The sequence below is a fragment of the Pinus tabuliformis genome, chromosome 9, assembly GCF_031772625.1.
Source record: "Pinus tabuliformis cultivar Carrire ecotype Pingquan chromosome 9, CPIR1, whole genome shotgun sequence".
NCBI lineage: Eukaryota > Viridiplantae > Streptophyta > Pinopsida > Pinales > Pinaceae > Pinus > Pinus tabuliformis.
Window position 1 is genome coordinate 595,574,614 of NC_142307.1, and position 27,760 is coordinate 595,602,373.

The window sequence follows — 27,760 nt, forward strand, 5'->3', positions numbered from 1 at the left end:
GCTAGCACATGTAAAATGCCTCACCCCAACAGACAATATACAGTTGAAGTTAAACGTTGTCCAGCTGTACCTGATAATATGAGATATTTGCAGGTATTTGGAAGTGACAAACAAATCGATTTTTTTTTGCAATCCAAGGATGAGTATGAAGATAATAGCATAGATTTAGAGTGTGAAGTAGAAAAAAAGATTGTTGAATATGTTAGTGTACATAAACAATTTGATCATTCTGATGTAAATATTTCAGTCAGTAAAGATGTACATAAATTATTATTGCATGAAATAGATCTAGAAAAAAGAAGAATTTTAAGTACTTCAACTTAAGGATAATGTTCTCCCTAGGGGTCTAGTTCCATTAGAAGAGCTTTTTGATTTTAATGATGTAGCAAAAATGCCAAAAATGGAATCCAAAGGGGTAAACATAGAAGAATGCAATATAGGTAGTGAGAAGAATCCCAAAATGATAAAAATCTCAAAATCACTTCCTACTGTCACAAAACAAAAGTACATAGCTCTTTTCAAAGAGTTCATAAATGTCTTTGCCTGGAGTTGTTAGGATCTAAAACCCTATGCCACTAGTATCATACAACACAAAATCCCAATCATGGAAGATCAAAAACTATTCAAACAAAAACTTCGTAGGATAAATCCTGTCCTAATGCCTTTGGTTGAGAAATAAGTAAAAAATATGTATGATTCTAAAATTATACTTCCCCTTAGATACTCTAAATGGGTTTCTAACATTGTACCTACTAGAAAGAAAATTGGAGAAATCAGATTGTGTATTGATTTCAGAAATCTTAATAAGGTATCCCTTAAAGACAAATACCCCTTACCTAAAATGGATCATATATTGCAAAAGGTAGTAGGGTATAGTAGAATTTACTTATTAGATGGTTTCTCAAGTTATAACAAAGTCTTAATGCATCCAGTTGATCAAGATAAAACTGCCTTCACTACTCCACAGGGAACTTTCGTATATGTGAAAATTCCTTTTCGGTTAATGAATGTTGGAGCCGCTTTCCAAAGAGCAATGGATATTGCCTTTGCTGATGAAATTGGCCATTTTATTGTGATTTATCTAGATGACATTACTGTCTATTCTAAAACTGATGAGGAACATTTAGCACATCTGAGAAGATTGCTTGAAAAATGTAGAAGTTTTGGAATCTCACTAAATCCTAAGAAGACATTGTTTGGCCTTGAGGAAGGAAAACTTCTTGGTCACATTATTTATAAGGATGGAATTAGGATTGATCCCAATAGAATTGAAGCAATATTAAAAATCAGTCATCCAAGAAATATCAAAGAGCTTTAATCTTTTATTGGAAAAATAAATTTCCTAAGGAGATTCATTCCTAACCTTGCAGAACTTCTTAGAAACATAACAAACATGCTTAAAAAGGATTCAAAGATCAAGTGGAGCATTGAGGCTAGACAATCCTTTGACTTAGTTAAATAGGCCTTGACCAAAGCCCCAATGTTGATTAGCCTAGATTTTACAAAAGATTTCATAATCTTCTCTTTTGCTTATGAACACACTATCACACCAGTCTTACTACAGAAAAATGATGAAGGTTTTGAACAACCTATTGCATTCTTTAGTAAAGCTTTAAGAAATGGATCTTTAAAATAAAAAATTATGGAAAAACAGGGCTTTGCATTGGTTAAAGCAATAAAATATTTTAGAGTATATATCTTGCATTCCCACATTATTTCTTATGTACCTAATTCAGTGGTTAAAGACATTTTGACACAAAATGGACCCGATGGAAAATGAGGCAAATGGATTGCTATCATTCTTGAGTATGACCTAGAAATCAAGGCCACCAAGTTAATCAAAGGTCAGTGAGTAGCCAAATTGATGGTTGAGTCAAATTTCCATGCTTTATACATTAACTTGATTGATTCATTAGATAATCAAGAGGAACAGGCGACTCCACAAATTCATGAGGCATTTCTGAACTCACCCTGATATGCAGACTTGCTTTATGTTTTATTTAATTTAAATGCTCCTCCTGGTGTGAAAAAAACAAAGGCAAGATTTATAAAGTTAAAAGAAGTTAAATTTTGCATTATAAATAATTTTTTGTATATGAAAGATGCTGGGGGTATTTTACTTAAATGCTTGTTAAAGGATGATGCAAAAAAAGTTATGCAAGAATTTCATGAAGGAGATTGTGGTGGACATCATTATTGGAAAACCACTGCCAATAAAATCCTTAGAGCTGGTTTCTACTAGCCTACTATCTTCCCTGACATACACAAACAAGTCACCTCATGCCATAAATGCTAGATTTTTTAGGGAAAGTGAAAATTATTGCCCCTACCATTAAAGCCTATCTCTCTTGAAACCCCCTTCCAGCAATGGGGATTGGACTTCATTGCTGAAATTCATCCCTCTTCCTCTACCCAACATGAGTGGATTCTTACAACCACTGAATACTTTACCAAATGGATAGAGGCCACCCCTTCTAGAGTTGCTACTGATGTTGTTGTTATTAAATTCCTTGAGACTAATATCCTCTCTAGATTTGGTTATATTAGAAAACTCATCACTCACAATGTTACAACCTTTAAATCTAAAAATATGGTTGAATTTTGCTATAAATACCACATTACTTTGGGATATTCAACAACTTATTACCCTCAAGGTAATGGGTTGGTTGAATCCTCAAATAAAAGTTTGGTGAATATCATCAAAAAGCTATTAGAAGACAAAAAAAAATCTTGGCATAACAAGTTGGTCAATGCACTTTGGGCTGACAAACTTTCTACTAAAAAATCAATTGGCATGTCACCATACCAATTTTTCTATGGAATGGATGTAGTTTTTCCATCCTCCTTAGGAGTTCCAGTCATGAAGATCATTCAAGAAGTACAATCTTAACCCAATGATGTTCAAAGAAGGATCAATCAAACTATCTAGCTACAACAATCCGGGGAGGAAGTATACAACATGACCCAAGTTATTTAGGAAAATATCAAAATGATATTTGAGAAAAGAACAAAATTTGATGAATTTAACATTGGAGACCATGTTTTAAGATGGGATTCAAGGAGAGAAGACAAAATAAAACATGGAAAGTTTGATAATATTTGGAAAGGGCCATATATTGTTCATGCTTTCAGGGGAAATAATGCATTCTTCCTTGAAGAGCTAGATGGATCTGAACTACCTGGAGGTCCTATCAATGGCAAGATGCAGAAGCACTACTTTTCTTAGCCTACATATTTTCTAAAATCATTGTAAATATCATAGTCTTTATGGTTTTGGTTGGGTAACTTATCAACAAAGGTTGAAGCCCGCAATGAAGGCCCTAATCAAGATTGATGAGCTACCAAAAGTATCATTAAAACAACAAGGAAATCAATTGAAAACATTATAGACATGGATTACTCAAGGCTACTCATCGTATGTTCCTGACACTTCACTTGGAGAAGTGTCATCCCCAGCTGGAGCCACTATTAGGGTTCTATAAAATATAGGATCTCAAGGAAATTGAGTATTTTGTATTTTTTATTTCATATTGTACATAATTTCAATAATCAAATGATTTCCAAAAATATATGAAAAAGAAAAATGGAAAGACGGCATGTTAAAAAAATGAATAAGAAAAAAGGAAATAAGAACCCCACAAAAGAAAAAATAGAAAATAATACGGAAAGTGCTGCAAGTCTAAATGCCACTACTGATAAGTTAGTTCTTTTAGTTTATTATCAAATAAGGTTGTGTGAAAATTGTTTTTGAATGCCACAATGACTAAAGTTCTATTCAAATCATACAGTTTAATCATGATTGAACACATTTAAATTTCTATTAAATATGTTAGTGAATAAATATTTACCAAATAGTTTAATCTTGGTAAATCAGTAGCTAGGTAGAAATAAAATTGATTCAACAGTTTAATCTGAATCAATGGTGAGATAAGTGATAGGATAAGGTAGATTTTCATAAAAAAGTGATTTGGGTCTGCTAGTCTAAATGCACCCTGCAAAGCATGAAGAAAAAATGTTAGCTTAGAAAAATAATTGAAATGAGAAAGGGTAGGTAGAAGCACAATGATGATTTCAGGGTAAGTAGGAAAGTTTTATCCTAAGTTGAATTTTAAATATATTTTCATGTGCAGAGGAAAGGCAAAGGGATAAAAATTTTATCCTAAGGTTCAGTATATCAAATAAGGTTTCGTACATTATTTTACTATTCCTAAAGTTTCATCACTCGGCCATCATTCCCACACTTATATATTTCATTCAGTTCCCTACCCTGCCATTCACTCATCACATCATGATAAAGTACCACCACCTCTCACATCAATAGATCCCACCTTTTTACATCTAATGGCCTATATGATGTTCAGCACCCCTCACCATCTGAACTTTACTATCGGGGCGGAGGGGTGGTCCAAAATGGGAGGTATTCAAACCTGTGCCCACCCCAATGTGTCACCATCTCATGCTTCCACACCCCCTTGGCTGAAACCATTAACCATGTCCCCCCCCCCCCCCCCCCAGAAAAATGGTTTGTTCACCATGTGATACCACTTACCTATCTGTTACACTCTCGCTAATCCCCCTTCACCACCTCATATATCCGTTGATCCTGCCAATCACATCCACTCCCTCTGAAGTCAATTCGTTAAGTAATTTAATTACTTAATCATTAATATAATGGACCCATGCCATTGTCAACGAGAAGATTGAAAGTTATAAAGTTCCTCTTTTCGCCTATTCACCGGTTCTACACTCTACTAATCTCATTTTTTGCTGACAAGTTTGCTAATACAAATTTAAACAATTTTACTCAACCGAGAATCTTACCATCTACCAGACTTTCAAGCTAGTGCCTCTGTTTCCTATTGTCTTGAACCCAAGCCCATTTCGTAACCCTTGAAACCTGCATAATCACCATTCCATTAGTATTCTCAATTCGGTCCCATCATGCCTCCTGAAGATAAGGCGTAGGAAGAACCTGTAAGTCCTCTGATCCACCCTCCCATCAATTTTCACCATACACCTATGGTAGACAGGGACTACAAAATTCATGAAACCCTGTGTGAGTTTGATTGTTTGAAATGTACTGCTGGCTTGAAGATGAGTTCATAGACAAGTCTAATGATATTGGACTGTGGGAATCAAATTTACCCCATTATATATTTCCTCGCACCCACAATGCCCTTGAATTCACCAGGAAATGTCATGCTGGTTATCTACCCAGTCAAAGAGCAGTAATTACCCCAATGGGAGAAATTCCATTTACCATAACTGCCCAATCAATAGATCAAATAATGCAACCTCCTATCGCAGATAATTCCACTCCTTTGCCTCATGAAGCCCTCATTTAATTGTACCATAAACTAGACTTTGTAAAAAGAGCCAAAACCCTTGAGCTTTTCTTGACTGAAGATGCCCCTCTACCTAAGAAAAATCCTCCCTTTTTTCCCTGAGAGAGCCAAGCAGATTATCACAATCATCTCCAACCTCCTTGGTTATTAATTAGATCAGTGAGTGGATGAGGCTATTATAGGTTTCCTTTCTATTTTCTCCATAGATTCCAAGCCTTCCATCATGTTCAATTTCAGCCAATTACTTGCAAATTCCATCCATGAAAATTTTGTCAAATTCCAAACTGAGCAAGTATTCAAATATGCTTCTGCTATAGTATACATGATTTTATATTTTCATGGAGACAACCTCAAGCTTCCCTTACAAAATTTGGATGAAGAGGGAAATCAACAATCATTTATCTTCTGGACTATGCTGGTAATGAAGGAGAAAAAAGAGTAGTCATACAATCAATTCATAGAAATGTTTGTACATCCAACACTCAGTCTCCTAACATACACTCTAGAGCCAAGAATCAGTGAAGAAATTAGGAAAATTTTCCATTTATCAGACCAAGTCAAAATAGGAGATTGGTATCTTTACCAAAATTACACAGAGCTAAGGATAAATGGCTGTGAACTTGCTCCTTACAAGCTACCAAAATTCCTCCCAATGAGGATTTTTTCCTTAGAATACATCAGGCAAATTCTAAATGTTGATGAGATTCATTTTTTATCTGCCAAGAAGAAATATCAATTCAAAATCAAAACTCAAATAGGACCTTTCATTTGCAACAACAGGGAAGAAGGGGAAGAAGAAAACAAATTGCTGAAATAAATACAATTCAGCCTCAGTTTCACATGGTCATATGATCCATTAGGGGTCATCTCCAAGTTAAGGGTAGAGAACAAATATACTTCTTATTTTCATACATCGAGAGTAGAGATTGAGAAATACAAGAACCAACTAGAGTCTACTAAAAACACTCTATAAGAGGTAGAAGAGAAATTGGTCTCAACTTCAACATTACAGACTCATGTGATACAGGAGAAAATATGAAAAAGGAACAAAAAAGAAGAGTCACCTTTAGTGACTAATATTCCCAGTGAAGACGTCAAAATCATGTACAGGAAGAGGACCAAGCTCAATTCCAAACTAAATCTAAGAAAAGATTCAAAGCACGAGGATATTATCACCACTAAAGAAACACCTCTTTCCTCACTAGTAGGTGATCAGACTACACATTCTCCTACCACTTTGACAGCTTCACAGGATCAACAACAAGTTATGAAAACCAATACATCTACCACAGGGGAGAAAGACCATAGCATATTTGATATATTCAAGGAAATTAAAGTGAGAAATGAAGCTCTGAATATCAATACATATAATTAGTTCTAAAAGCAGACTTCCATCTCCCAAAGTAGATTACTGTCAGCTTTTGACTCTGAGAATGGAAAAATGTAGATGGCCTTCCTCCAAGCATAGATCCCACAGCCTAATACAGCATCAGATTACAAAAAGACTTCATTTGAATTTGATATAAAAGACATAAATCCCATTGATCAAATGGAGATGCATAAACAAACTGGTCAAATGATTTCATCCACACTCACTAACATTGCTATGATTTTGTCTAAATTGCAAGTTACCTTAGCTAATGTTCAGTCACAATTGAAGATGGAGAATGTCTCTTCATTTGCCAAAGACACAAGGATCATAACTTTGGCGGACATGGTAATCAAGATAGGATATGATCCTACAAACATCAATGCAACATAGGAGATCATAAGAAAGAAGAATACCAACATAGCGGCATTGAGAAAATAGTTGAAATTACAAGCCACAGAAGACCCTATGGCCAAAGACATTGAAAATACAGAGTCACAGAAAGCAGACATTATGAAGCTCACCATTGAATAGAATGTACATTTGAAACAAATGGAAACAGAGACGGAGAAAATAATCAAAGAAAAGGAGCAAGATGCCAAAAAGTATATTATTCCCTTGGAAGATGTACCTCTTACAACAATTCCTACATCTACATATTCTACAACAAACACAGGGAATATTGCAGATCAGTTGGCAAGTGCAGTGAAGAATATGTCTCTCCAAACAGAATAAATTAAAAGATTGCAGGCCCAAGTTAATATTCTACAAGACCAAAAGGCAAAGACTGAAACTTTCCATGCAGCGGAGTTACAGAGAGCTCAAAACCAGATAGAAGTATGGTGGAAATCCGCAACCAAGTCCTCTATTGGCCACACACTGGCTCAAGTTAAGGAAATTATATGGAATAATATCATTGAATCCATGGATGAAATCTGGCCATGTATCTAGATTATATTTGAACATAAAGATTTTATTGAGAAATCCAATCAGACCATTTCCACTATTAACAATGAGTTGGGAGACATGCCTTCCACAACTAACAACATCATCATGTTTCTCAATTCCAAAAATCGATATGAGTTGGATGATTTGGGAGTAGATTAAAGGATATAGACAATCTTGGAAGTGAAGAAAGTTCTCACAAAGAAGAATTTGATTGTGCAACTTACAGAAAAATGTCACAGTTTGGAAATAGCAGTCAATGGATTTTTCACCGAAATATAAGCATTAACTAATAGGGGTCTGCCTTCTTTATTTGTAATTAATGACAAATTAATGACCAGGGAAGATTATAAGAAGAAGCTTACAGACATTGCAAAGGATACTACTAAGTCTTCCCACATTAAAGATGCTATGACAGTGAGAGATTTTTTCAAGGATATCAGTAACATTATGTTCATTTAGCATGAGATAAAGCATATTTTTGTCTTAAGGCCTACATTTGCTAAATATACCAAGGCAGATGAGATCCACCACAAGGAAACAAAAATCACCATCCCAGATGAAGGGCAGTGGGATAAACTATGTGAATTTCAATATTAAAGAAAATATCAGCTATGTCCAATGCAACACCCAAGTGGTGAAAACTAAGCAACTTCTCTCCACTCAAATAGTGCTAGACATCCAAATCACTTCACCAAATTTACCTTTAATGGGCACATTAGTCATTCTGTTATTTTGTAGTTAATAATGGATTGCCATGTTGATGTGGCATTCATTGTAATATTTTTGGAAATATTGTTTAAATACTTCATTCACTCGAAGTATTGAGGGTCGGTTCCTAATGATTGTAAGACTTCTTTTGAGCATTGTACCTTTTCGACGTTGTTGGAGCATTAATAATACAAAGGCTTTCACAGGATTCTTGTGCTGCAATTTACTAGTGATGTTTTTCTTATTTTAATTCTCGTTTTCACTGTTATTCTCTGCGTTATAATCATGCAAAAATATGATTGTAAAACAGGAAATGTGAAAAATAAGATTTGTTGATTGAACGCCTTATTTGGACTATTTTACAATCTGTATGTTTTTCTTACGAAGTTTTATTGAAAATTTCTTAAATTCTTTTCAATCATTGCTGAAATCACCTCTTCTCCATTTCATAATTCACTTTAAGGATCCAATAAATGTAACTAGCTTGCCCTGTGATTATTATTTAGATAAATTGATGCAATATCTAGCTTTATTTGACTCCATAGCCCAATGGAATGAAAGTAATTTGATCAGATCAATCAACCAAACCAATCAACCAAATTAAAACAAACAACCAAGCATAACCATAACTAGCCTAAGATCAACTTAAAAACCAAGTTAAATCATCCCTCTCTGAGGCTGGCAGGACTACATCCCAACTTCAAAAGTGGTTTGATTTTGTCTAATGTATTTACTCCATCAACCTCAAAAATACAGAATGATAACAGGTACTACCTGAATCAATCAACACTATTACCTTTTTCTTCTTGATATATCCTTCTATCTTGAGAGTTTTAGGAGTGGTAATTCCTACTAATGCATTACAACATATGGTTGGATTCATTTCTTCTTTCTCTTGGGTTGGTTCCTGGTGTATATCCTCATATTTTTATGTTTCTTGTTCCTTTTCTTCCTCCTCTTTGCAATCTATGTAAAATAATTTCTTCTCAGCACACTTATGACCTTTAGTGTATTTTCTATCACAACTGTAACAAAACCCTTTTTATTTTTTTTTCCTCCAATTTTTGTGGTGTCAACCTTGTAGGTTTTGGAAGGCTAGGATAAACAACACTTACATTTTTATTATCGTGAGTGGTAGACTTCTTTCAACTTTTCTTACCACCCTGAATGCCTTCTCCAATGAATCAAGTTCCCAAAGGTGAAGTTAGATGTTATCCTTTAAATTCCCTATGAAGACATCAATCCTATGACCCTTTGGAATATTAGTTACCTTGATATTAAATTTTTGGAAGTCTTGAATGTGCTCCACTATTGAACCCTTTTGTTTGAGATTTATCAATTAGCTAAAGAATGCACCACTCTTTGTATCCTCATAATGTGCTATCATTTCCTCCGTAAAAAGATACCAAGTGACAAGTGGTTTACGAGAACAAAGACATTGATACCATACAAACTGATTGGGTTCTAAATATAAATATGCAACGTGTACCTTTTGTGTGGGTTGCACATTATGGAGATCAAAATATTGCTCCATCTATAGTATCCATGTTACTAGATCCTTGCCATCAAACTTCCCCATATAGATATTTGGAGTGTGGTGGGTGTCAAGCCCATCCTTGGAGTATCTAAAATCATAATTCATATTCCTTTTTTCCTCATCGTGATTTTCATGCATTACCTTGTCACCACTGGGAAGCCTTTCTTGTGGAAACATCTTTTCTTCATCTTCTCCATGCGTCGTATTAGACATTTTTGGTTGCTTACAAGGTGTATCCATTTTTTTGTTGCAAGGAATATTGGAAATAATGATATATATTCTTCAATATGCCCTTTGAATCACTTCAAACTAATTTTTCAAAGAAAAGTTATGCAAATTTAAAAAATACACACCTTTTTGCTTGTTCTTGGGAGCTTGATCTTGGAACTATTGTATCCCTATAATTTTGGCTCTCTAAGGTCTAAAATTTAGTCCTACATTAGCACTCTAAGTTTTCTTTCTAATGCCATAGGTTAGAACAATATTGGATTCTTCAAAAAAATGTTATGCTCAATATCACACGATGACCTGATTATATACTTTCATTAGAGAAAACTTGTACAGAGTTCCACGTGTCCCTTTTTCGACCTTCAGTCCTGAAATCGATACATAAAAACCTACAGTCCATGAAATTTTAGTCATGTTATACGAAATTCAAATATAACACTCAGAGAAAAAGTTATGATGATTTTCCCTGGGTCACTTATTTGAGATTGAATTCTGGAGCTTGCAAAAACCATATTCTTCAGACCATATCTCAAAAAATATAGTGAACCAATATTTGAAATTATTACACGAAGTTCACCAAAATTTTAGATCCATGTGGTAGAATTTTCTTTCTCCTGATTCTTTGTTGAAATAAATTTATAGTGAAAATACAAAGATGACCTGTTTGAAGCGGTGAAACCCTAAAATCCAAAGCTATGATATCAAATGTTAAGAAACTAGCTCACAAAACAAAAGAAGAGATAGATCAATGAATTAAAAATTAGCCTCTTCGAGGGGAAAACTCCTATACATTACATAAATGAACAATTCATGGATTATACAAATGATGACCTCCTTGGTATATATAGGAGTGTAAGGGGTCACAATATAATGAGAGCCTACATAACAATAACAATGTAAGTGCACACTAATAATAATAGTGGGCTTCTATGGGGCACACAAATAACAATAGGGGGATAAAGTAACAATGATAATAAGGTGGATATGCTAGTATTATAGAGAACTAACAACTCTATTTTGATGCGTTTTTAGGCCTCATTGGCTTTTGCAACATTGCACTGAGTTTCATCTAAGTATGATAGATGCAAAAAACACTCTTCTTCTGTGGAAGTTACAGGGATAATTTTGAAGGGAAGCTTCAAATATGGAATCTCACATTAAATGGGAAGTATTTCCTCTAGACCCTACGCCAACTAAAAGGGTGTGAATCCAGTTGTAGTCCAGAGAGAGGTTCATTATGCCCAGAAAGCTGCAAAAAGGATAAGGTGCCAATTTGTTTTGTGAATCCCTATCATGTGTTGTAGCATTAATTTCAAAACTTTGTTAATAGATTATACTTGTCAATTAGCCTATGGGTAATAGGGAGTTGTGTTGTAATGTTGAAGGCCCATCTTGGCAGTAAGCTCAGGCATCATGTGATTTCGAAAATGTTTCCCATGCTCACTACAATCATCATTAGGACTAGTCTACTAGGAGAGCCATATTTTTTCTGCATGTATTCTGATAGTATAGTCCATGTGGCAATATGTGTCTAAAACACAATTTTTGTAAAACCAAACTCTATATATATAATTATCTATCGATGTTTCCTATTTTCTCTATGTCTTAGTGTATGATGTTGATAGAAATTTTTACGTGTGTTGCAAATGTCTGTCTAGAACATAATTGGCTAATGTATCAGTTAATGTGTTTAGACTTCTAAAAATATGTTGATTTTGAATTTAATCAAAATATCGTTCTAGAAGGTGAACCCTTAAAAACATGTGAAGCATAGTTAGACTATGCTCTGAATATACGTTGTTTCAATGTAGTAATATGAGTTGTGAATTAATTTTGACCATCAAATGGTGAATGCCACGTGAAATAGCATCAGAAAACAATTCGATCATTGCACTATACTCATTGACGTTATTAGTTGAATGACTAATAAATATCCCTTGTAAACTCACTAAATCACCATTCGAAGCATGAATACCCCACGCTGTGGAGGAAAGGTTCTGAGTACTATGGTTAGCGCCATCAACATAACCAACATATGGATGAAGGAACACTGACATTTTCAAATAAAATGTAATCTAATGTTAACAGAGATGATAGGAAACTTTGAAGAAAACACACTCTAAACACACCAACACACCTATCTGATATGTACACAGTGACTATGCAAAGGGAATATAGGCATAGTATTTTTTAAGGTACACCCCATTGCTAGGCTGCGCCGGAGGGATTTTGTGAAATTCAATGAGCTCATAAGCCCCTTTCACAAGTACACATTTGACTTTATATGGGCCTAGCCACATTGGCTCGATCTTCCCAGCCCATAACTTATTGACTTCCTAATCATAAAAAAGGTCTAGATCACCTTCTGAGAAGGCATAAGGTTTAACATTATTGTCGTACTGTGCTTTGATTCATTTATTGTGGGCCTCATTGGCCATCGTGGCATCGCACCAAGTTTCATATAAGCGTGCTAGATGCAAAAAACACTCTTCTTCTATGAATTTGTGGGGAGAAGTTCGATGGTAGGATTAAAAGATGGAATCTGGCATTCAATATTGCCTCTATAACATACACCAATTGAAAGGGCATGAATCCAATTGTAGTATGGATAGAGGTTCAATATGGCCAAGATGAAAAAAGGATGAGGTGCCAATTCATTTTTTGAATCCCTATCATGCGTTGTAACATTGTTTTCAAAACTTTGTTAATAAATTCTACTTGTCCATTAGCCTGTGGGTAGTAGGGAGTTGACGTGTCATGTTGAAGGCCCAAATTGGCATTAAGTTTAAACATCATGTGATTCCAAAAATGTCTCCCATGGTCTGTAACAATAGCTTGTGGCACACCAAAAATATCAATGACATGATTAAAAAGAAATAATGCAGTTGTTTTGCTAATGTTATTATATGTAGGCATCGCTTCAGCCCATTTGGTAAAATAATCTATAACCACAATGATGTGTCATGCATGAGATTTACGATTATAAATTTGGCAAGAAAGACACTTTTGGACTGCAAGGATGCAATCTCAAAACATGGTGGTCTAAAACTAACCAACCCACCAAATATTTTGGGTGGTGGCATAGCCAGACATATGTCCACCACATGCTCCAGTGTGACGGTCATTCAAAGCTTTCTCAACCTCCTCATGAGTGAGACATCATCTAAAGATTGTATCGACACCATGATGATAGAGTATGTCACCAATTATAATGTAATTTTGATCATGGTATTGAATACGCCACTAATTAGAGAGAGATGTATTACACCGAAATGTCTATATTGGAGATAGATAATGATATCTCCATATTTAGGATCAGATGAATCAACAATAAACAACGACTCATCAAGAATAAAATCATGAGAGTTTTGGATGAGGGAAGGATGAAATTTTTTTCAACAAATACTAAGGACTTCTTAGATTTGGATTTGATGAATTCCAAATCAAACTCTTAGAGAATAACAATCCATTTATAGTATTGCCCTCCCCCCCCAAAACAATTTGTGTGATAGAATGCATGTCATTGGGTTGAAATCAGAAACTACCATAGTCTTATGACGCAGAATGTAGTGACGAAATATTTGGAAAATTTGGATGAATTCCAAAGGTAACTTTTCGATGAGAGTATATTTGATTTCAGTTTCATTCAAATTACGACTCAAATAATAAATTGGATGTTCGTCCCCCAGGTCATCTTCTTGGACCAATACCATAGCAATGGTAGTAACAGTCACAAAAATATACATGAAATAATCCTGTTGATAATTGGGGGGATACAACAACGATGCTCAAACCAAATCATCTTTCAAGGCATCATAAGCCTTTTAGGTGGTATCATCCCAATGGAAGAGAACCACTTTCTTCAATAAGCAAGTAAATCCTTTCGTCAATTCTGGATAGTTCGGTACAAATTTCCATATAAAGTTAGCCTTCCCTTAGAGGCATTGTAGCTAAATAGATGAGGAAGGTATAGGAAAATCAAGGATCACATGTACTTTAAGTGGATCGATATAGATTCCTTGCTTCAACATAATGAAGACGACAATTTTACTAGATTGGACACAAAACACACATTTGTGTGGATTTAACCTGATATTGTAATGCTGACAACATAGGAAAATAACCTTGAGATGCATTAGATGATCCTCATGATGTTTGGAGTGGGAAGGTAAATCATCCAAATAGGGTTGTATAATATGCTTGATAGCGTGGAAGGCATAATTCATAGCGCTATGAAAATTTGCACCAACGTTCTTCAAACCGAAAGGGAGCTTATGATAGGAAAATGTGGCCCATAGAAAAATAAATGAAACATTATGTTGATCCGATGGGAGTATGTTGATTTGATTTTAGTTGGAAAAACCATCCATAAACGAAATTTTTTCTCTTACAACACAATCATGAACAATTTGATCGATAAACGGGGTTGGGTAGTTGTCTTTAGGACAAGCATGATTAATTTCCTCATAGTCAACATGTACTCGAATCATTCCTTTTTTCTTCATCACAGGGAATATGTTCGAGACCAATCAGTGAGAGGTACTGGGTAAATAAAACCATCACGTAGAAGTTTTTCAACCTATACCTTAATTGCAACAACTTTCTTAGGGTGAAATAGATGTAAGCGTTGTTGAACTAGCCTAGAATCAAGATAAGTTTTGATCTTATGTTCTATAATATTTGGATCAATACATGGAATATCTTAATATGTCCAGGTGAAAACATCACGAAATTCTTGAAAAAGGGATTTATAAATCTTGTCAACCTCATCAGGAGAACAAGATGCACCAATATGGACATTTTCAATAACTGCAGGTTTAACCGAAATATTGAGAAGAACTGTCTCTTCAATATTCGCTAAATTATTCTCACAATCGACGCCATGAATAAAAATGGAATCTGTAAATATCTTGGTAATATTGAGTGAGTAAATGTATCCAAGATTATTCTCAAGGGTTTCGCGCAAGGAGGAACGATGATGATTATCATTCCATGGTGCATCATTTGACATCGTGATTTCCATGATGCTTTCTTTTGTAGAGATTGTAATTAACAAAGGATCAGAATATGAACTGGAATCTTGGGAATGATCAACCCAATCTATCGAGGAATGAAAATCAGAATGTGTCGAACAAGCCGAATAGATGACTTCATATTCAAGCTCAATGGGACTAGGTGACATGCGATCACCAAATGTATCAACATTAGAATTGTCTTGTACTATCTGGGATTAGATGGAATAGAACAAGAAGATATCATATTTAGAAAGGCAACCAAATTTGGAATGTTAGGAGGATGGAGTGAAGAAGTTCCCATCAAAGAGGAATCCCTCAATATTCCTACTCCGACATGTTGATAATACTATGGGGATTCTCCCACAAGAGGAATGCTTCCAGTAGTTTGAGAATTATTAGCAAATAAGGTAAGCTAATTGATGACCACGGTGCCCCCCTGGTGAGGGAACGTGATCGCCCTAAAATAGGTTGACACGAGAGCTTCCATGGCATAAATCCATGTGCATCCCAGTAAAATATTATAATCCAATGGTCCATCTATAAGTTAAGCTTCTATTGAAACCATTTTTCCATCTAATTCTACTTGCAATGTATTTAAAATTCCATAAGGTTTGAAACCTCTTCCATCAAAAGATTTAAGAGTAGTGGGTGACTGGTTAAGTTGAGTAGAACCAATAGCCTTCCAAAAGGAAAGTGACATGATACAAGTTGAAGCACCTTTATCCATAATTGTTCGATGGATAGTCTTACTTCGAACAACAACCTGGATCATAAATGGTAGCTGTGGGGGGAGTTTGTGAACATGATTCTCATGATTAAAGACCACAAGACTCGAATCCAAAGGATCTATGCCTCCAATTGTGGAAAATAAAGACCTCTTTTGGGTAGGAAAATTCTATAAAACATTGAGAGTTGTCATAAGAGAGGGAGATTGATCCAATTCCTCAACGATATTATAGTTTTACGCAACTCTCACATGAGGATTAAATGCAGATTTGTGAATAACACCTTTGGGAGGTATAACAGTTAATTCAGTCAGTGCCATAGTTGGAGAAGGATTTGAAGTGGAGGAGGTGGAGCTAGCAGGTTGATTAGTAGCCTTACCTATCTAGGGATTCGGGTTACCATATTATTTATTTCTCGTAGCCACCATAATCTTGTTTTTCTGTTTGGTGGAAGATAACATCATAACTTGGGAAGAGGAAGCTAGGTCTCGTGCAACCATATTCGTCTCCTGGTTGGGAGAGGGATCTATTAACATGACATGCATGTTAGATGATGGATTTAGGAATTGATTAACCTCCACCTAATGTGGATAGTCCCAAGAAAAATTTTTCTGATTACAAATAAGGAAATGATAACGAGGCTTTCTTTTGTCCTCAAGAGATTGATTATTTTTTTCATGCGAAGAATTATATTTCTTCTTCTTTCCTTTTCATTTCTTATTAGTTCCAGATTGTTGAGATTTTCCTTTCGAGGATTGGACAACATTTATATCGTAATTAGTTGCAAGAGTAACAGAAGATGGTTTTTGATTAGCCACATGATATGAACCATATAGTTTACTCATTGTTTGTTGACTAGCATAACCAATCACACCATCAATGACATGTGATTCTTTGGTGGGAGGTGGTGGAACAACATGCTGAGGTCTCAGAGCATTGGGTATTTTCTTGTAGAGCGTGCTGAATTAAGTATAAATAAAATCAAGCTATTGGGCATGAGAAATTACTTGCCCTTTAGTAACAACTCCACCTTTAGAAACATCTTCAATTATGGATTGTAACAAATATTTGATAAACCATTCAGCCAATAACTGATCGGGAATAAAAGTTTCATATTGGATAGGTAATTTAAAATGGTTTAGGAATGCAGTTTCCAAGGCATTGAAATTTTTAAATGAAGCTCATGGTACTAGTTTGACATACCACTTAGCTACCATACTAGTAAGAGTTCTCTAGAAAAGTCATAAATGAATCGAATCATAATTTAGGGAGTTGGATGAACACCCTAAATGATAGGTCATAACATGAGTAGATGGGTCTTCTCTAGGATTTCCATTGAATTTCGGGATATCACTTGGAAATTTGGTAGGAATGGATGGAAAATAAGGAGATTGACAAACAGGATCATTTGTTAGCTGGGTTAAATTTGGAAATTTAAGAGTTGCTATAAATGGAAACTACCTATTACATTTTGGTGGAGGATATCATGGGTAGGAAGGGATGGGTTGAGAAAGAAGTATTTGCATCCTAGGGTAAGGAGGTTTGTGATAACCAGGATAAACATATCCATACTGTCCAGTTCCAAGATAACCTTGAAAAGGTTGAAATGGTTGTGTTTGAATCTGTTGGCCTTGATAAGGCATTTGTGGAATACTGGTTTGACGAAAAATAATTTGAGGAATACTTTGGAAAGGTTGCCTAGAGGGATTTTTCATCATCCCTACATTGGATTGAGTGGTTGATACATGGGCCATATAATATACGGGTTGGTTCACCAACATTGGAGGAGTAGTTTGACCAAGTGATGGAGTTTACAACGTACCCTAAAGAGGATGGGTAGCTGGGACCTGAGAGAGTGTATACACTAGTGGAATAGGTTTTGTTTGATGTGCAACCTGGTTAGGTTAACTTGTTTGAGCTGAAACTTGGGCAGGTTGAGGCATATATTCAATAGGTTGGCAAGTAGGAACCTGGGGTGTGACTGAGGAAGGTTGAGAAATGGGAAGTTGATTCAAAACTAAACCAGGTTGAACAAGCAATGTGGGATTCCAAGGATTATAATCCATTCCTAGAAATGGAAGACTTGAATAGGAGGGAATACCAACTTGTGACAATTGACCAGGAGATGAAGACATGACAACAAGAGGTTTCCCCCTTCCGGGGGATAAGGAGAATAGGGAGGTAACTTCTCCCGAGGATGAGGGTACCTAATATAGGATGGAGTAGACTATTATAAATGTACCAATCCACTAGCAAATGATCTGTATTTCTGCACCAAAGAAGGTTGGGGCATCACTGGTTGAATGGGTTGTGGGGTGCTCATTAAAGAATTACCAGATAACATTCCAGGTGAATATGACAAAGGAGAATTCTATGGACTAGTGGATGCACTAGAAAATGTTCCAGATAATGAATGGTATCCCGGTGGAACTAAAGGACCACCATATAAATGGGTCTCTGATGAAGTCACGGACATGGAAGTAGCTACAACTTTGGTTGAATTTCTCATGATATAAGATATAGGTTGAGAAACCGATATTGGATCAATAATGGTTAAACTTCCTAAAGAAGTTTGTCGAGGAAAATTGAAAGGTGAGTGAAATGAGGTGTAGTAGGTAAAGGAGCTTGTATAGGAGTATGAGGAGTAAGGAAAGAATGAAACTAATAAAGAGAAGTCTCTCTAAAATGAAATAGAGATGAAGGTCAAGACTCTTCAATTATTTCCTTAATACTCAAAATACCAGGTGGAAGTTGTTTTATCTCATGATGAAAATATACGGTTTGTGGGTGAGTCAAAGGCAGAGGAAGAGAGGAAGAAGGCCCTGAAGTAATAGGCTCAGTTAACTGAGGTTCCTTAGGTTGTATAACCTCAGGTTGTAATGTATCTGAATCAGGAAATTTAGGTTCAATGAACTCAGGTAGTGAAGTTTCAAGGGCTTCAGTTTCGATTTCATTGGACTTATCAGCTAGTAAAGATGTCATTTCAGGTTCACGTACTTATTGGAAGTAATGAGTCTAGCTGATTGATTTCAGATCTGTTTCTAAAAGGGGAAGCATATGAAGTACTAGTTTCAGTAGTTTGATTCTTTTTATTCTTTCGATGACCAAGTGTTGCCTCTGAAGGTAAAGGAGGAAATATTTTCATTCTACGTGAATGACGAGTTTGTTGAGGGGTTATTCCATGACGGTATAATAAATTTTAGAACTTTAAGAACACAAAATAAAACAAAGGGGTAACTAGGAAGAAAAGGATTACCAAGTCACTGTGAACTATTGAATATCGTTTATAGTACATGAAGGAAATCTCCTTGAATGTTTTGTTCGATGTATCACAGTGGACAAGGTGGTCGAATCAGCTACCTATGGTGGGACAAAAACCTATTAGGAACTTGCAAACTATACCTGGAGGTACGTAGAAGTGAAGTCTATGATACCGATGCCTAATGTGTCTTGTATGATAGGAAGTATTCTAATATACTTTTCATATGTGGAGCACCATCTGATATACCCAAGGGTACGTGGAGAACGATCTGATATACCTATGTACATGGGTTACCAACTACCCCCCAGAATGTAATATAGACAATTAATGACAACTCCTACATTTAAAGATGACGTAACACATCTTTAGACTAGACCTGTATGTGTGTCACTAATGTTCCAAATGCTCCTTAGATTGATTGAGTATATTTTATAAGTTGATCTTCAATTATGTTTTAGTTTCAAGGCTCACGATATGAGTTCACCTGAATTCCCTATAATGCAATCTAGCATGATAATAAGAACTCTTTTATTTTCAATGAAAATATATCTCCATGAGGGAAGAAACAAATAATTATGCAATAAACAAAAATCACTAATTAGATCATTTAATGCAACTGCTCCAATTTAAATTCAAAACCATATATGTGATGTGAATAATGAATTTTTTTCTTTCCTTTCCTCTTAATTTTAAAATGCAATGAAAACTAAGATGAAACTATATCATTGATTAAAAATAAATCACACAGAATATGAATATAATATAGTTTTCTCCAAGCCAATCATAAATCAAGCCAAAATTTTTAGAAAAGACCTAATTCATAAGAAGGGAGAAAAAAACCAAAGAAATTCTCATCAAAGGCTAATAAAATCAAATGCAAACACTATGATGGATTTTTAGAGACACAAACAAACTCAGAAACTCAAGGAAACCTCCCAGACCAAAGTAGAATGTAGAGCAAGGAAAATGAATTTAAAATTTTTCATCCTAAAGGATCATTGCAAGGGCAGAATAGGCACCAATGCACACCATCGCACAACTAGAGAGGAGAGGGTGCACTGGGTCTCTCTATTTCAGAACATAGATTGCATTGGTGCTAATTTGGTCAAAACATGATACAAGAAATGCTACCAAGCTCAAAAATGTGTTTTCTTAAGGTCAATTACTATCTAAATAAGTTGATTAAAGTTGCTTTGAAAGGTGAAAAAAATCTAAGGCCAAGGAAAACTCTAAGGGAAATATCAATCCCCAGTGGAGTCACCAATTTCTTATATGGAAAATTCACTTCCGTGGACAAAAATGAACTCCCTAGATCTACTGGTTTGATCTAGAACAACAGAGGAAAAAAAGTTGTAAGTTTTCCTTAGATAGATTATAATATGGAAAATAAAACTACCTGGAATCCGTAGTAAGTCCTCCTCTTCTCCTCAATTGTAAGTTCTAACTCTAGCTCCACACACTATAAATGGAACCTGCAATAATGAATAAAAAAGGAAAAGGAACTACAATATCCACATAGCATAATCCAATGTCCCTAATCAATGAGTCAACATGGCATTGAAATACATAAGTATCAACATGACACAAGTATAGGAAAACATAATGCTTTTTGTATTAATAAATAATGGAGGGAGTTACAACCATATATAGAAGTTGACTTTGTAGATATCTCCACAATTTTTTTGTCCTTCCTTGCCAAAAAGAAAACCTTCACACTCAACCATAATGCATGTGGATGATGATTCCTTAATCTCAAAGCAGTAGCATGAGGGCACTAATAATCTCCAAAATCCAACCCTGCCTCTATGGGAGTCAATAAATTTATAAGGTAAACATGGTATTTTTGGATTTACCAATCTAGGCTTGAGATCCACTTATGATGGGGGATAAGCTCAAACGATAAGAGATAAGGCATTTAGATAAGGAATTCGAGATTTCTGTCCATGGTAAATAGTTAAAACCACCTTAGAAGCTTTTGGAAGGATACTTTTTTAAAATATTTTTTAACTTTCCTGAAATTCTAGAACCATTGCACTTGTAGAGTAGAGAAACATGCATCTATCAATGCAGGTGCTCAGTTATGAAACTTGGAACCATTACAAGTGGACAAGCATGTAGGGTGCGCAGGGGCTAAAGACAATGTTTTTGAGTTGATTGACACAGAAAGTTAGAATTTTTGGAGAGGTTATGCTTAGAGCTTTGCAAAGTGATAATGCCAAAGTGTTCAAGGATGTTGATTGATCCAATTTTTAGGCCTTTTGAGTGGATGTGAAAAAATGGCGTGTAACAATAATCTTTCTTACAACTGCATTATTTTCCACATCTCCAACATAACTTTACATATTTTGATCTAGATTTAGATATTCCTCTAGATTAAGATATCCCATTTGAAGAATTATTTTTATTTCTATTATGCGAGTAACGTCTTTTAAACAAGAAATTTGTGTTTTGTTATTTTCCATGTTTTTCTATATCATCTCCTTTGAAAAGGACGATGATATTGTAATGCTAAAACTTAAAGTAGTTACATGTTGATGTTTGTAGCTCAAATAACTACTTTTAAATTGGACTAAGTGTCTAGTACGTAGAAATCACACAAAGTCTCCTTAGGACACTTGGAAAAGTAATGAGTAAGTTTCTATTGCAACTTAGCCTAAGCCTAACTTATGTAATGAACATAATTAATTATATTGACTATTGAACAAAATAACTTAGGAAAAGTAAATTATTTTATTTAATATAATGTTTTGATCTAAATCGTTGATCTCAAGTAAGGTGAGATATAATATTGGCTATCCATCACCTTGGATATTAGATTGAGAGATTTAGCTCAATGAAAGGTTAAAAAAGAAATATTAAGGAGAGGAGAAGGGAGCATCATATAGTGGAACAAGCCATTAAGAAATAAATTTTGTCAAATGATGAGTGAGATACTTTAGTTTCTCGGGTATGAGGAATGTCCATGAGTAAAATATTGAAAATCTACATCAATCATGTAGATCAAGGATAGATCTAGGACCCAATCATCTAGATCGGATCCATGGTATGTTTAATTTTTTTATTCCTTAATTGGGCCGTTATCCTAAAACACAAGCCCAGTAGGTTCATATCATTATTTTAATGAAGAAATATGTGTCACATGCTATTGAGATTGGTTGATAAAGTGTGTTTCCTTTGAATAATCGTGTTGAGAACCTAGTTGTGTTTTTATTTAGCATATCTATAATAATTTTCTAAGAACAAATTACTATGTGGTAAGTATAGAATTTAACATGGTACTAGAGCGAAAACTCTAAGAAGTTGATCTCAAGGTGCCAAGTTTGTACAAACATAGTTGGAGTCAAGTTTGGATCATACAAGGTGTATATTTGAAAAAAAATTAGGCTATACGAAGGTTGCACAATATATGGTGGTCGAGGAAAATTATTCTGTAGGAAAAATATCGTGTTGTACAATGGCTAAGAAAAATAATGAAATTAAATTAGAAAAATGTTAGATAGTTGAGTGTGTCATGAAGAGGCCCATCTAAGGTTTTTAAGTGGCCCAAGGTTGCCAGACCAATCACTGGGGCTAAGTAGCTTACATAGGTTGTGTGTGAATGGTGGTGCAAGGCTCCATAGCAAGAAAAAATGAGGATGATAATGCATAAGGAATTTGTGTAGCATGGGATCACATAGAGAATGATCACTGTAGAAGGAAATGACTATGAGCATAGACAAAGAATGAAGGGTGTCATAACTAGATGGAGAGAACTTGCATAATGGGAGGTGTTAGAAGGATAGATCTTAGTTGAAAATAATATATCGAGTGTGCTATCAACAGAAGATAATAGGCCATGTTGTATTACATTATAGGACTTTACTATTGAACTATTTTCAACATGCAAAGGGAGAGATTGGGTCTAGTGTAGGTAAAACATAGGGTTACGATCCAAGGAAATTCAAGCAGGGAATCCTATCAATAGGGGAATTTTGAGGTCTAAAATGGGCCTCCTAAGAAAAATGTACAACCAAAATAAATTATATAAGAACTAATAGGATTCAAGATGATGATGTCAACCACGGGGGATGATTCATCATTTTTGGAGTGAAAAAGCAAAAATATTAAAAAATAATAAAATAATAAAACTACTTTTTCAACTCGTACTTTCAACTTATCTCCCTAAGGTTTTACTCAAATTTTAGATGGAAGTACTCATTGGATGCAAAATTTAATTCCTCATCCAAGGAGTACCCATGTTACATACTTTTGATGGACCATGCTACGCGAAAAATGAGAAATACATGAAAATACGTGATTGCAATCACATTTTTCATGTATTTCTCATTTTTCCTATAGTAGGTTCCATCGAAAGTATGCAACATGGGTACTCCTTGGATGAGGAATCAAATTTTTCATCTAATGAGTGTTTCCACTCGAAATTTGAGTAAATGCACAGGGAGATAAGTTGAAATACGAGTTGAAAAATACTTTTTTCTTCTTTCCCACTAAAAATTTGTGATGTAATCTAATCTTATTTTATTATTTCCACTATTATTTTATAACTTCCTTATGAGGCCCAATTTAGACGTTAGAATTCCCCTAATGTGGGTGGAGAAGAGCGTAGGAAAGTAACTAGGTTCGGTCTTCATAATGACATGTGTAATTGTGATCTTATGTAATTGATGAAAATAAGAAAAATAAAACTATTATTATGCTTGTCTCGTGGGTTTCATGAGCAAGAAATTTTATTTTAGTATGACTCCCATTGTGAGTCTTTAGGATTGGTCATAAAATCAATTTGAGTCTATTCCATGTATGAAGGACCCTTCTTAGGCATATTACACTTATGTATGAGTCATTAGGATTGTCAAGTAGCCCTCCAAGACAAGCACAATTTATGCTTCTTCAAGTCGGCCTTAAGATGAAATGAAGATCTCATGTCAGATACACAACTGTTCAAACTATCATGTCGGATAATATACATGGAAAGAATACTATAAATAGGCATCTAAACCTATTTAATAGTCAAGCAGTTCACATCACCCTCTAAAATTTGGCTGACTAATTGCATAGACAAGTTCGGTGAAGGATATCGGATAAGGGTATAAGAACTCAACCTAATTGCATAGGCAAGTTTAGATAGGATTGCATAGATAATTTTGATGATTACAGTAAGAAAACTTTAGTGTTATCACAATGATATGATCTCACAACAACAAGGAGAATTCGATTTTATCTCACATTTAAGGGAAAACTTTGTCTTGGTACAAAAAGGAGAATTTAGTGTTATCTCATAGTCAAGGGAAATCTCTGTCTCAATGTCATAACAACAAGGAGAATTTGGTGTCACCACAGTAAGAAGGATTCAGTATAGCTATAGTAAGAAGGTCTTGTTGTCATCATGGTAAGCAGATCATTGTGTCATGCCAGTAATGTGATCTCGATGGTGATAATTTGTTGGTGCTAAGAAGGTTGAAGTGGAAGAGGAGTCAAGAATAGGAAAAGGGAAAAAGCTTGACTGTTAAGAGAACTTGTGTCGTGGTCTTCGAGTGGAAAATAGGTCAAGGGTCTTAGTCTTGATATTCATCAATTGGAATCTCTATAAGAAGAATTTGTGTGGGTTTTCCTCTCAAAGAGTGAGAGGTTTTGGCCCTAGTTGATAGCTTACACTCTGTGTCTCTTGTCTATTTATGTTCATGCATTGGTAGTTGTTTGATGAAGAAGAACAATAATAATCTAAGTAAAATAAGATCCTAATATAAAGAAGTAAAAAGCACTCACAAGCAGTTACCAATCAAAGAGATCTCACTTAATTGCTATGCCCTAGATTTCTCAACATGGTTTTAGAGTTAAGGTGGCTACGTCAAGGACTGTCATCTTATTAAGGGACACTCAAGGATAAAATATCAAGGAAGGCATCAAAGTAAAGATAATATTGAAGTCAAAAGAAGCATTGTAACCCTAGATCAAAAAAGTCTACAAAGAAGTATTGGCATTATCATCAAAAGGGAGAATTCCAAAACCCTACATCTACTACAGTTAAAGTGTTTTGAAGACTATTCATTGAAAGGAAGCTAGATCAAAAGGTGGTGCCATCTCACTCCTTGTGGCATCAAGGATCATTCTTAAAGAAAACTACCTTCATCAAGGATAATTTTTCTATGCTCTATATTATCATCAACATCAAGGAAGCAACAAAAATAAGGAGAATCCTATCTAGTAAGTATATGACCTTAATTTAATCTGTCAAAATGTCTTTTTGCAAGGAGAGAAACAAATTTATTTGGCCTTCAAACTATCTTGAATTTAAGAAAATGACAGATCTAAATCTCATTGAAAGTGAGGTCAGGAATCATATCAAAGGATCTATTACAAAACCAGGAGAGGAAGATTCTCAAGCTCTTTCCAAGTATATGAAAGAGGAAGTTAGGGCTCAAAGGATTCTCATAGAATCCATCAAGGTTCCCCTCATCCCATATGTATCTAAAAGTGCAACTTCAAAAGAAATCTATGACAAACTGTTAGAGTTGTATTTCGTAAGAACTACTAGAGAACTCATATCATTAAGGAAAGAACTCTACAAGCTTAAAATGTCTAAGGAATATGGAATAGCCTCATACTTTAGGATGATATTTGAGATCCGATATCAACTACAAGAACTGGGAGAAGTCATGCCTGATAGTGAAATGCTAACAATGGTATTAAATACACTACCGAAGGATTGGGGTAACTTTACTTCAAGTATTTATGAGAAGAAAGAGACTACTCCATTCCAGGATATATGGTCCCTATACAAGATTAAAGAATCTAGGTTAAAGGAAAAATATGATGTGCGATCAAGTGAGCATAATCAATCTTATGCTACAATGACAAGAATAAGAGAAGAAGCTCATATCACCAAAGAGGTGGTGGAGGCTGAAAAGAAGAAGTCCAAGATAGAAGAAGTAAAGGATCTCTACTATGACTATGATATTGTTCCTCACCTTAGTTCTTTTCAAGTTCCTAAGTCTTCTATTATAAGATATGGCTGTCATGATTCACTAAATGGGATGCATCAAGGCATCATAGAAGCATTGGGAACAAGAGCTTGGGATAACATCATAGAGAAGCATGAAAGATGGATAAAATATATGGAATTTAAGGATATAGCTCTTGGGAATCTCTTTGGGAACACAATTGGAAAGGTCATCTAGTACAAGGTGCATCATACATATGTCAAAAGGAAACATCTGTTGATGGGGATACTTTAGATCCTCAAGAATCTCTGATGGAATATTCATTGAAAGATTCACCGACCATGGGGGGAATAAAGTGTTTCATCAAGAATTTCCAACTTCTGGAATTCATGAGATAATGGTATGATGACATAAAAATGAAGTAGTTTAAGGGATTGAAGCTCTTTCAATCAAGGAAGTCGATGCAGGAAGTTTGGATGACCCAAAGGAAAAATGAGGTATGCATGCTTACATTTGATATTGTGGAAGTCAGGTCATATGGTTACATGTATCATAAACCAAATCTCTATCTTAAGAGCATGATAAAAAGAAGGGATCTCCTCCCTCAATGGGTGCAAGAATGCATGGGTCACACACTCACTAGATGAAATTAACACAATATGTCCTCATATGAAGAATGAGGTGGTTGAGTACAATTGAGGTACACTAATTGAAAGACCCTAGGAATGAAATGTGTGAATAAAGGAAGGAAGAGATAATGGAATATTCAAACATGGTAAACGAAATCAACATCTGAAAGACCAATAAGATTTGACTAGGATATCTCCATGGAAGATATGAAAACTCTGATGGAGTCTAAAAAATAAAGAAACCCTTAACAATATATACTGTTGGGAGATGTGTCAATATGTATGCAGGATGTTGATGAAAGCTAGAATATGTCATGAGGAAAGAACATCACAAAGGTAATTTTAATGTTCGTTCCTTTATTTTTGAACAAATAACTGGATGAGATTATGTAGGGCTGCTGAGGGAAGATCTATGGATGTCTTCCACCACCGATGTACATGTAGTAGGAAGAAAGATCCTGAAGTAAACATGGCATGAAGGAAGGCCATATATAGACTAATGGATCACTTTCCGATGATATGGATGACTCATGGATGAAAGTGATGGATGGTAGGTGCCCTATGTAGAAGTCCCAAACATGAATACTCTTAGATAATGAAAATAAATTCATGACATCATGAAGAGGAATTTTTCAAGTAGTTGGTTGTCCCATCATATCCACCGGAGGAGCTATTGTAGGTCCCTAATAAAGAGGGAGCCTGGAAACAAGTTTCTTACTTGGAAGAAACTTGGAAATTCCTAAGCCAAGAGGAATCTTAGGTACATTCCTTTTGTAGGAATGAGTACATTCATTTATTGGAATAGATATGTCCTCCCTGATTAAGAGGGAGAGATAGACACATCATTCTTGTCTTCACTTTGGAATACAAAATGGAGGATTGGGTAAGCATATGGAATGTGATGCTCTTTGAGGATGTATTTGGGCATCCAAGGTAAGAGTAGTCGTTGAGGACCGATATTCTTTGAGGACTAGGAATCCAAGATAAGAATAATTATGATGTAACACACCCTACGAACTTGGGTGGTGTATGTTCCAAGAGAGACAATGGTGAGGG